Source organism: Schistocerca americana, chromosome 6 (assembly GCF_021461395.2).
Source record: "Schistocerca americana isolate TAMUIC-IGC-003095 chromosome 6, iqSchAmer2.1, whole genome shotgun sequence".
In the NCBI taxonomy this organism is placed as follows: domain Eukaryota; kingdom Metazoa; phylum Arthropoda; class Insecta; order Orthoptera; family Acrididae; genus Schistocerca; species Schistocerca americana.
Window position 1 is genome coordinate 74524520 of NC_060124.1, and position 10645 is coordinate 74535164.

Here is a 10645-nt window from a genome sequence, read left to right on the forward strand (position 1 = left end):
TTCTGGGGTTACTCAACAATTACAAATTATCAGCCAATTCATCTATACTAACGACCTGGCAAAAACGGAAATCATAATTATTTAAATCTTTACCTTATTTGCATGAAGACTTCTGCTTCCATGTTCAACAATAGTGAGATACCTAAATTAATTTAACTCTTGGTGGCTTCACACAGCACATCACAGAAACTGCCTACTCCATCGTCTTTCCCTCACAGACAGCTACTTACGACTGTGCTGTCAGCTCTCCCTTACTCCAACAAAGCAGTACAGTATCTTTGACTGTGGTCGCGCACAGTCAACGATTCACATTATCGAGCCTATCAGAGATATTAATTGTTTATTGTACACTAGTTTCATTTTAATTTATTAATATCCTTATCTTATTTTGGTGCTACATACAAGTGAACCCCAGTATACTCCTTTCACATATTACGGCAAATAAAGATTGTATCAAAATAACGAAACGCTTATGGCTACGTAGTTCCACAAGAGGATGGCAAATAACAGGCTTAAATGTGAAGTCGAGAAGAGTAAGAAGCTCAAAATTGAATATGGAGCAATCGACACTCAACGCTGGACGAAGAAGGGCTACTAAATTTGGGATAGAGGACGAAAGACACTGAATTTGACAGTACAGAATAACAAAAACAAACAGGGTAAGAGGAGAAAGTAAATTAAATGAACGTGAACGAAAATTTATAGGCAACTGTCTGATTGAGGACAAAACGGGAATACGTAAAGGAGAGGAAGGGAGAACGGTAGGATGAAGACAGAAGGGGCAACAGTGTCACTGACGGACGAAGATTGTACATATCCTGTTAGTGCAGAAAAATGCCTCCTACAGAAACTTATAGGCGGCGATCCTTTGCTAGAATAGAATGTTGGGAAGCGAAAAGAAACTTGTATCAATACATTAGACACTGAAGAAAAATGCCGTGCTCTGGATACTACGGTAGAATGTAATGTGACATCATTTGTGACGAACGACCACTTGACGATAAGTCGAGTGGTCTGTTAGCCGGTGCCGTCGTAGCCTGTGAGCTGGTACTTGTCGTCATCAGAGCAAATTGCGGCCGTGTTCCAGCGGCTCAGAGCTCGAGGCTTACGGTGTTTCATTAGGAACAAAAGCCTGCCGGATCAAATCTGGTCCGACAGGTCATTACGGAGAGCAAGAAGGGACTCTCTGCTGATAGCAGGCGGCTGATGGGATTTGTTGTACGTACCGACAGTTGATTTCCTGCAGGGCTCCTCTGTCTCGTGTGGTGTGCTAGTACCTGGAGTGGTGCTGGAGGAGGCGGTGTGGGGCAGAGCTGACCTGGACCTGGAGTCCGGGGCCCAGCGTCCGCTGTAATCAGAGATTGGTCACAGCGGGCCGCGCCCTCGGCTGTTTGCGCCGCGCCACCACTAATTGTTTCCGTCACACAGGACCACCCTCGCCTCACCCCACCCCTCCTCCTCCTCCTCCTCCTCCCCTCGTTAGACCGACACGAACTGCGTGGGCGGCGGGGCGCCGGCCGCGTACCTGAATGAAGGCGTGCTGCGTCAGGAGGGACGGAGAGAGACACAGAGAGAGAGCAGAGCAACGCAGGGCGGGATGTAGCGAGCAGAGCGGCTGCTGCGACTATCTGACAAGTTCAGGCGAATGGCTCTGCGTTCTGTTCTGCCTACCCGTATTGTGGATGGCCATAATGGACCATGATTGGAGCAACCCTTAATGACACACTTAATTGAAGACAGTTACTTACATTTAAGGTAAACACCGTCAGAACAGAAAGGCATAGATTAAGTTTCGTTCATTTACTTCACAGTTTCATTTAATAATGCAGTCTGAGGTATATCGACATATACAAAAATACTCTCTAAATGTAACAAGCACGGGCGTCCGTAGAAATTTTTCCAAGAGGTAGCCAGGATCAAAACTTGCCAGCTTTTGCAATAATCTGTTGTATGAGTTTGAAATCGTGCCCCAAGAACTGAATTTGATAATAAGGACCACAGGCCGGCCGGAGTTGCTCTAGGCGCTACAGTCTGGAACCGAGCGACCGCTACGGCCGCAGGTTCGAATCCTGCCTCGGGCATGGATGTGTGTGATGTCCTTAGGTTAGTTAGCTTTAATTAGTTCTAAGTTCTAGGCGACTGATGACCTCAGAAGTTAAGTCGCATAGTGCTCAGAGCCATTTGAACTATTTGAACCAAGGAGCACAGACTTGTTCTGCCTCAAGATACGGATGGTTATCGACTTAGTATTTTTAATGTAGGTTACTTTGGTACAAAATAGAAAATGTATTTCAGAAGTATATGCAAAGTACATATTTTCATATTCTTAATGTGAATATGGCTGCCAACTTTTTGATATAACGAACTGAAATTGCATCGTCATACGCCTAAATCCGGAGTATCTTTTAACCTATGAAATAAAGCTATAAAATATTTGTAAACATAATTTATTTAGACTTGCGTAATGCTAGGTTTAAACTGATAACTAATAATCTCAAATAGGAAAAAAACATCAGAAAGACTGAGAAAATCCTTCTCGATATCAACAAGAGTGCCACAATAATATCTCTCGAAGCGGAGAAAAGGGGAAAAAACTTGAAAAAGGCTTTTTCAACTTGATGGAATAATACTTGCTTTGCTTTTAAAACTCCACAATTACTCGTGTTAATGGAGTTACAGAACTGTTTCCATGATTTCTGTTTTTTAGTGCTGACGCGCATAACTAAAGTTGAATATAATTTGTTGTGAAAGCTACATTTTTTGGGCTGGTTAGATAAGGCGTAGCTCAGGAACAACATACGATTAGGCGAATATGGGAAGCCTCCTAAACCCATATTCGAATGGGCCTGTAGAATCAACATGTAGCAGCCACGAACTGCACCAACTCAATCCTCTTTCCTCCTGTTTGTCTCATTACTGTGCAGCATGACAACTGGAATGCAGAATTCGTAGCTCTGTGTGTGGCGCTATATCATACCTATATGATTTGAGAAGTCCCAATCCTAGACAGTAAATTTTAGGACCTTGAAATTTCACTTTTTTTCGCTCTCTTATCGCGCAGAAAGTGGTATTTTTACCTTTTTTTTTTAGATTTTTGATTGGTGAATTTGGGATTAAGTGGAGATGTACACACCTAAAAAATAACATGGCTGTGTTCTTCTGGGCGTTCTATAGTATCTCTTTCATGGTAATCTGAATGCACGTTCTACAAGCCATCACTAATTTTCCCTTTCCACGGACAAATGGTAAATTACTGTTGTGATTCCGGAATACATCAAGGGGAGGGGCGTCTTCGTGGGAACTGGAGACAGATAACTGTCGCTTATACTACCGTCATGCTTGTCTGCTCGGAATCGACGACGAAATCCATGCGCCAAGGTGTTAAATCCCATACTTTCTACAGCTCGGTAAGGGCTGAGGGAGAAAGTGACAGACTCTAGGCGTTATTTCGGCACAGTTGTGGGGAGGTTTGTATCATTCGTGATTGCAGATCAGTGCCGAAACCCGGTCACACCAAGAAATCGGCGTAATTTTCTGTGAACAGAGTGACAACTAAGAAAACTCAAGATATATATAGTGGTTACCAAACCTGCAGTATTTATCATCGCGGTTGGCAATGCTAAATCACCAGTTCGGTGAGGTCGCAGACAATGATTTCTAGAAATCCGAAAGAATTCTGTAAAGAATAACATGTCTGCGCCTTACTTACAAAACACAGAACGTGTAGTGTGAAATAAGGTATGTGTATAACCAATTTTGTGAACACGTCAAAGAGAACTGCACTGGGTACGCCAAACAGTTTATCATTGTTAGAAAAGTAGTGTGTGTGAGACAGTGCGTGTAAATACAGATGTGCACTCCATGGTGCTAATGGCTTGTCCTTGTAATGAAAGAAGAAGAGGGTTGACATTATAGTTTAATATCACATTGCCACAAAAAGACTGTGGGAGAAAATGGTGCACTGTCTACTTGCCACTAAAAAACGACGTCCACGGCAACAGTCCATCTCAGTTCGACATCTTGTCGTCGTCGTTGTCGTTGTAGTTCTCAGTGATTATTTCCATACCTCTTTCGACTTCACTAAAAGACGTATAACGAAATTGTTTTTTATTAATAATTTTGCAACCTATCATCAAACCACAGTGCTGGCTATTACTTAAGGTTGCGCACTTGACAGTAATACACTGTTGGCCATTAAAATTGCTACACCACGAAATGACGTGCTACAGACGCGAAATTTAACCGACAGGAAGAAGATGCTGTGATATGCAAATTATTAGCTTTTCAGAGCATTCGCACCAGGTTGGCCGGCCGCGGTGGCCAAGCATTTCTAGGCGCTACAGTCCGGAACCGCGCGACTGCTACGGTCGCAGGTTCGAATCCTGCCTCGAGCATGGATGTATGTGATGTCCTTAGGTTAGTTAGGTTTAAGTAGTTCTAAGTTCTAGAGGACTGATGACCTCAGATTTTAAGTCCCATAGTGCTCAGAGCCATTTGAACATCAGGTTGGCGCCGTTGGCGACACCTACAACGTGCTGACATGAGGAATTTCTCATACACAAACAGAAGTTGACCGGCGCTGCCTGGTGAAACGTTGTTATGATGCCTCGTGTAGGGGGAGAAATGCGTATCATCACGTTTCCGACTTTGATAAAGGTCGGAATGTAGCTTATCGCGATTGCGGTTTATCGTATCGCGACATTGCTGCTCGCGTTGTTCGACATCCAATGACTGTTAGCAGAATATGAAATTGCTGGGTTCAGGAGGGTAATACGGAACGCCTTGCTGGATCCTAACGGCCTCGTATCACTAGCAGCCGAGATGACAGGCATCTTACCCGCATGGCTGTAACGGATCGTGCAGCCACGTCTCGATCCCTGAGTCAACAGATGGGGACGTTTCTAAGACAACGACCATCTGCACGAACAGTTCGACGACGTTTGCAGCAGCATGGACTATTAGCTCGGAGACCACGGCCGCGGTTACCCTTGACGCTGCATCACAGACAGGAGCGCCTGCGATGTTGTACTCTACGACGAACCTGGGTGCACGAATGGCAAAACGTCATTTTTTCGGATGAATCCAGGTTCTGTTTACGGCATCATAATGGTTGCATCCGTGTTTGGCGACATCGCGGTGAACGCACATTGGAAGCGTGTATTCGGCATCGCCATACTGGCGTATCATCCGGCGTGATGGTATGGGGTGCCATTGGTTACACATCTCGTTCATCTCTTGTTCGCATTGACGGAACTTTGAACAATGGACGTTACATGTCAGATGTGTTACGACCCGTCGCTCTACCCTTCATTTGATCCCTGCGAAACCCTACATACGCAGGATAATGCACGACCGCATGTTGCAGGTTCTGTACAGGCCTTTCTGGATACAGAAACAGCAGGATAATGCACGACCGCATGTTGCAGGTTCTGTACAGGCCTTTCTTGATACAGAAACAGTTCTACTGCTGCCCTGGCCAGCACATTCTCCAGATCTCTCACCAATTGAAAACGTCTGGTCAATGGTGGCCGAGCAACTGGCTCGTCAAAATACCCCAGTCATTACTCTTGATGAACTATGGTATCGTGTTGAAGCTGCATGGCAGCTGTACCTGTACACGCCATCCAAGCTCTGTTTGACTCAATGCCCAGACGTATCAAGGCTGTTATTACGCCAGAGGTGGCTGTTCTGGGTACTGATTCCTCATGATCTATGCACCCAAATTGCGTGAAAATGTAATCACATGTCAGTTCTAGTATAATACATTTGTTCAATGAATACCCGTTTATCACCTGCATTTCTTCCTGGTGTAGCAATTTTAATTCCCAGTAGTGTATAAAGGTGCTCCTCGAAAATCTTGTTACCTACCAACAAAGCCATTGAAGTAAATTAGTAGATTTAATCAGCTGAAAGATATCAGTCGTATTAATATCGGTGTCCCTTAGTCTACTTCTATACTCTGTGAACAACTGTGAAGTGCATGGCATAGGGTACGTCCCACTGTACAAGTCATTGGGGCTTTTTCCCTTTCCAGTTAACGTATGGAGCAAGGTAAGATGATTATTTAAATGCCTCTATGCGTCCTGTAATCTTGTCATGGTGATTCCTATGGGAGCGATATGTAGGAGATCCTAGTATACCCCTACAGTCATCTATTAATGTCGATTTTTGAAACTATGTAAGAAAGCCTTCTCGAATAGTTTACGTCTATCTTCAAGAGTCTTCCAGTTCAGTCCCAACATTTCTGTGACACTTTTCCGCAGGTCAGACAAATGTGTGTCCGTTCGTGCTGCCATTCTCTTTATACGTCCTATATCCCCTGTTACTGATACTTGGTTTGGGTCCCACACGCTTGAGCAATATCCTAAGATGGGTCGCATGAGTCATTTGTAATCTCGATTGTGGACTGACTACATTTTATTACTATTCTACCAATAAACCGAAGTTTACTGCCTGCTGTACCCATGACTGAGCCTGTGCACGTCGTTCCATTTCATGTCACTACTAATTGCTTCGTGTGAGTTTACCGATTCAAACTGTGATTCACTGATATTATGATCATAGGATAATACGTTTTTTTTTTTTGCGCTTTATGAACTGTACCGGTTTACATTTCTAAACATTAAAAACAAGTTACCAATGTTTGCACCACTTTCATATCTTTTCAAGGCCTGACTGAATATTCGTGCAGCTTCATTCAGACTGTACTTCATAGTAGATAACGCTATCATCTGCGAAATTTTAGGTTACTATTGATATTGTCCCCAAGACCATTAATGTACAACATGAACAGCAAGGGACCCAAAACACTTTCGTAAGATTAAGCTGAAAATACTTCCACGTTGATGACTCTCCATCCAACATAACTTGGTGCATCCTCCATACCTAAACATTCTCATTGTAAACTTCCCTTGATACTTTATGTCATCATACTTTTGATAATAAGCGTAGGTGTGATACTAAGACAAAAATTTTTCGGAAATCAAGAAAGTTTTGCATGATCGATGATTTCGGAAACCGTGCTGATTGGCTTGGAGGAGGTCATTTTGTTCGAGATACCTCATTATGCTCGAGCTCAGAATATGTCCTAAGATTCTGCAACAAACGGATAGCAGGAATATTGGATGGTGGTTTTGTGGATCACTTCTGTTATATTTCTTGTAGACGTATGTAACCTGTGCTTTCTTCCAACAGCTGGGCCCATTTCTTTGTCCGCGGGACCTACGATAGTTCGTTAACAGAGGCGCAAACTCAGCCGCAAATTTATTATATAATCTGATAGGGATTCCGTCGGGCTCTGGAGCTTGGTACAGTGTTTATGATTTCAGCTGTTTCTCAACGCCACAGATACTAACAATTGTTTCACTTATCTTCTCAATTGGCACGAGGATTACATTGGTTCTATTCTCCTAGATTTTTTCTTTGGAACGGAATGTTTGGAAACGGAGCTAAACATTTCTGCTTTTGCTTTGCTAATCTCAGTTTCAGTTCCTGTCTCATTCACGAATGACTGGACACTAACTTTGGTGCCACTAACAGCCTTTACACAGGACCAAGATTTCTTTGTGTTTTGTGAAAGATCATTTGACAATACGCTACTACCGTAGGCACTGAAGGCTTCAGGCATTGCTCTCTTGACAGCCAAACGCGTTTGATTCAACACCTCTCTACAGATAGCATTTTGATTTGCTTTACACCTCTTATGCGGTAGTCTCCGTTTCTTTAGAAGTTCCTTTACGGTGCCCATATACCATAGAATGTCCTTTCCATTATGAACTGTTCTACTCAGTACATGTGTGTCCAGCGCATGATCAACTACACTCCTGGAAATGGAAAAAAGAACACATTGACACCGGTGTGTCAGACCCACCATACTTGCTCCGGACACTGCGAGAGGGCTGTACAAGCAATGATCACACGCACGGCACAGCGGACACACCAGGAACCGCGGTGTTCGCCGTCGAATGGCGCTAGCTGCGCAGCATTTGTGCACCGCCGCCGTCAGTGTCAGCCAGTTTGCCGTGGCATACGGAGCTCCATCGCAGTCTTTAACACTGGTAGCATGCCGCGACAGCGTGGACGTGTACCGTATGTGCAGTTGACGGACTTTGAGCGAGGGCGTATAGTGGGCATGCAGGAGGCCGGGTGGACGTACCGCCGAATTGCTCTACACGTGGGGCGTGAGGTCTCCACAGTACATCGATGTTGTCGCCAGTGGTCGGCGGAAGGTGCACGTGCCCGTCGACCTGGGACCGGACCGCAGCGACGCACGGATGCACGCCAAGACCGTAGGATCCTACGCAGTGCCGTAGGGGACCGCACCGCCACTTCCCAGCAAATTAGGGACACTGTTGCTCCTGGGGTATCGGCGAGGACCATTCGCAACCGTCTCCATGAAGCTGGGCTACGGTCCCGCACACCGTTAGGCCGTCTTCCGCTCACGCCCCAACATCGTGCAGCCCGCCTCCAGTGGTGTCGCGACAGGCGTGAATGGAGGGACGAATGGAGACGTGTCGTCTTCAGCGATGAGAGTCGCTTCTGCCTTGGTGCCAATGATGGTCGTATGCGTGTTTGGCGCCGTGCATGTGAGCGCCACAATCAGGACTGCATACGACCGAGGCACACAGGGCCAACACCCGGCATCATGGTGTGGGGAGCGAACTCCTACACTGGCCGTACACCACTGGTGATCGTCGAGGGGACACTGAATAGTGCACGGTACATCCAAACTGTCATCGAACCCATCGTTCTACCATTCCTAGACCGGCAAGGGAACTTGCTGCTCCAACAGGACAATGCACGTCCGCATGTATCCCATGCCACCCAACGTGCTCTAGAAGGTGTAAGTCAACTACCCTGGCCAGCAAGATCTCCGGATCTGTCCCCCATTGAGCATGTTTGGGACTGGATGAAGCGTCGTCTCACGCGGTCTGCACGTCCAGCACGAACGCTGGTCCAACTGAGGCGCCAGGTGGAAATGGCATGGCAAGCCGTTCCACAGGACTACATCCAGCATCTCTACGATCGTCTCCATGGGAGAATAGCAGCCTGCATTGCTGCGAAAGGTGGATATACACTGTACTAGTGCCGACATTGTGCATGCTCTGTTGCCTGTGTCTATGTGCCTGTGGTTCTGTCAGTGTGATCATGTGATGTATCTGACCCCAGGAATGTGTCAATAAAGTTTCCCCTTCCTGGGACAATGAATTCACGGTGTTCTTATTTCAATTTCCAGGAGTGTATTTTATTAAGCTTGAGTGATAGTCCCTGTATGTGCTCCTGTCCTGAGCTAGAAGTTTCGCGTTCACCACTGAGATACGACGCTACTGCTTCCCTGTCTAGTTAGCTGAACATATACATCTTTCTTCTTCTTTTAGTTTCACTTTGTACTTTGATAATCATTGTTGCTACTTGCTACTAGTGCCTCGTGTTCACTGATACAAGTTTCGATGTCATCCTCAAAGAGCCCAGGACTATTTGTTGCCATTAGATGTAATATATTCTCATCATGAGTGATGTTCCGAACTATCTGTTCTAGGTAGTTTCCAGAGAAAGCATTTAGTAATGTTTCAGAGGATGCCTTGTCACGCCCACTACAAACAAAACTGTTATTGTTCCAACTGATTGTGTGACCATATTATCGTCAGCGGATTCAGTGTTACAGAAAGCCGGCCGGAGTGGCCGTGCGGTTCTAGGCGCTACAGTCTGGAGCCGAGCGACCGCTCCGGTCGCAGGTTCGAATCCTGCCTCGGGCTTGGATGTGTGTGATGTCCTTAGGTTAGTTAGGTTTAATTAGTTCTAAGTTGTAGGCGACTGATGACCTCAGAAGTTAAGTCGCATAGTGATCAGAGCCATTTGAACCATTTGTTACAGAAAATTCGATCAGTCGCTGCATCCAGGTCAACATTCCAGTTACAGTCAATGCTTTCTTTCTTTCTTTTTTTTACACTCAAATTCAGAATTTTGTGCATCTAAGAATGAAACATTATTACCGTGCATGTATTTAAGAATTTCTGTTGTAACACAGCATTGGGTATTCGATGTTACGGTCGTTTTATCCAAATTAAACAGGGTAATCAAACAGAATATTCCGACAGTCAGGCAACGGCCTTGCCGCAGTGGATACACCGGTTCCCGTGAGATCACCGAAGTTAAGCGCTGTCGGACGTGTTTGGCGCTTGGATGGGTGACCATCCAGGCCGCCATGCGCTGTTGCCCTTTTTCGGGGTGCACTCAGCCTTGCGATCCCAATTGAGGAGCTACTCGACCGAATAGCAGCGGCTTCGGTCAAGAATACCATCATAACGACCGGGAGAGCGGTGTGCTGACCCCACGTCCCTCCTATCCACATCCTCCATTGAGGATGACACGGCGGTCGGATGGTCCCGGTAGGCCACTCGCGGCCTGAAGACGGAGTGTGTGTGTGTGTTTATTCAGACAATCACGTTACAAGCCGCACGCACTAGCTGAGCCGCACTGGGACCCGCGCACTGCATGAGACGCCAGTAAACTATTTGTGCTGCCCTCGGTTCAGCCTCTAGTATCTACCAGCCGAATCCAAAAAAGTCAACTACCGTTAAGAGTTTCTTAACAGGGTGGTTTTCCTGGTAACTAACAAACAAAAATACTTACAGAAACAACAGTA

General features: G+C 45.7%; 1 pseudogene; it reads left to right on the forward strand.

Annotated features, from left to right (window-relative positions):
• Nucleotides 1-10100: 10100 nt before the first annotated feature.
• LOC124620533 lies at nt 10101-10218 on the forward strand (annotated as a pseudogene).
• Nucleotides 10219-10645: the final 427 nt, after the last annotated feature.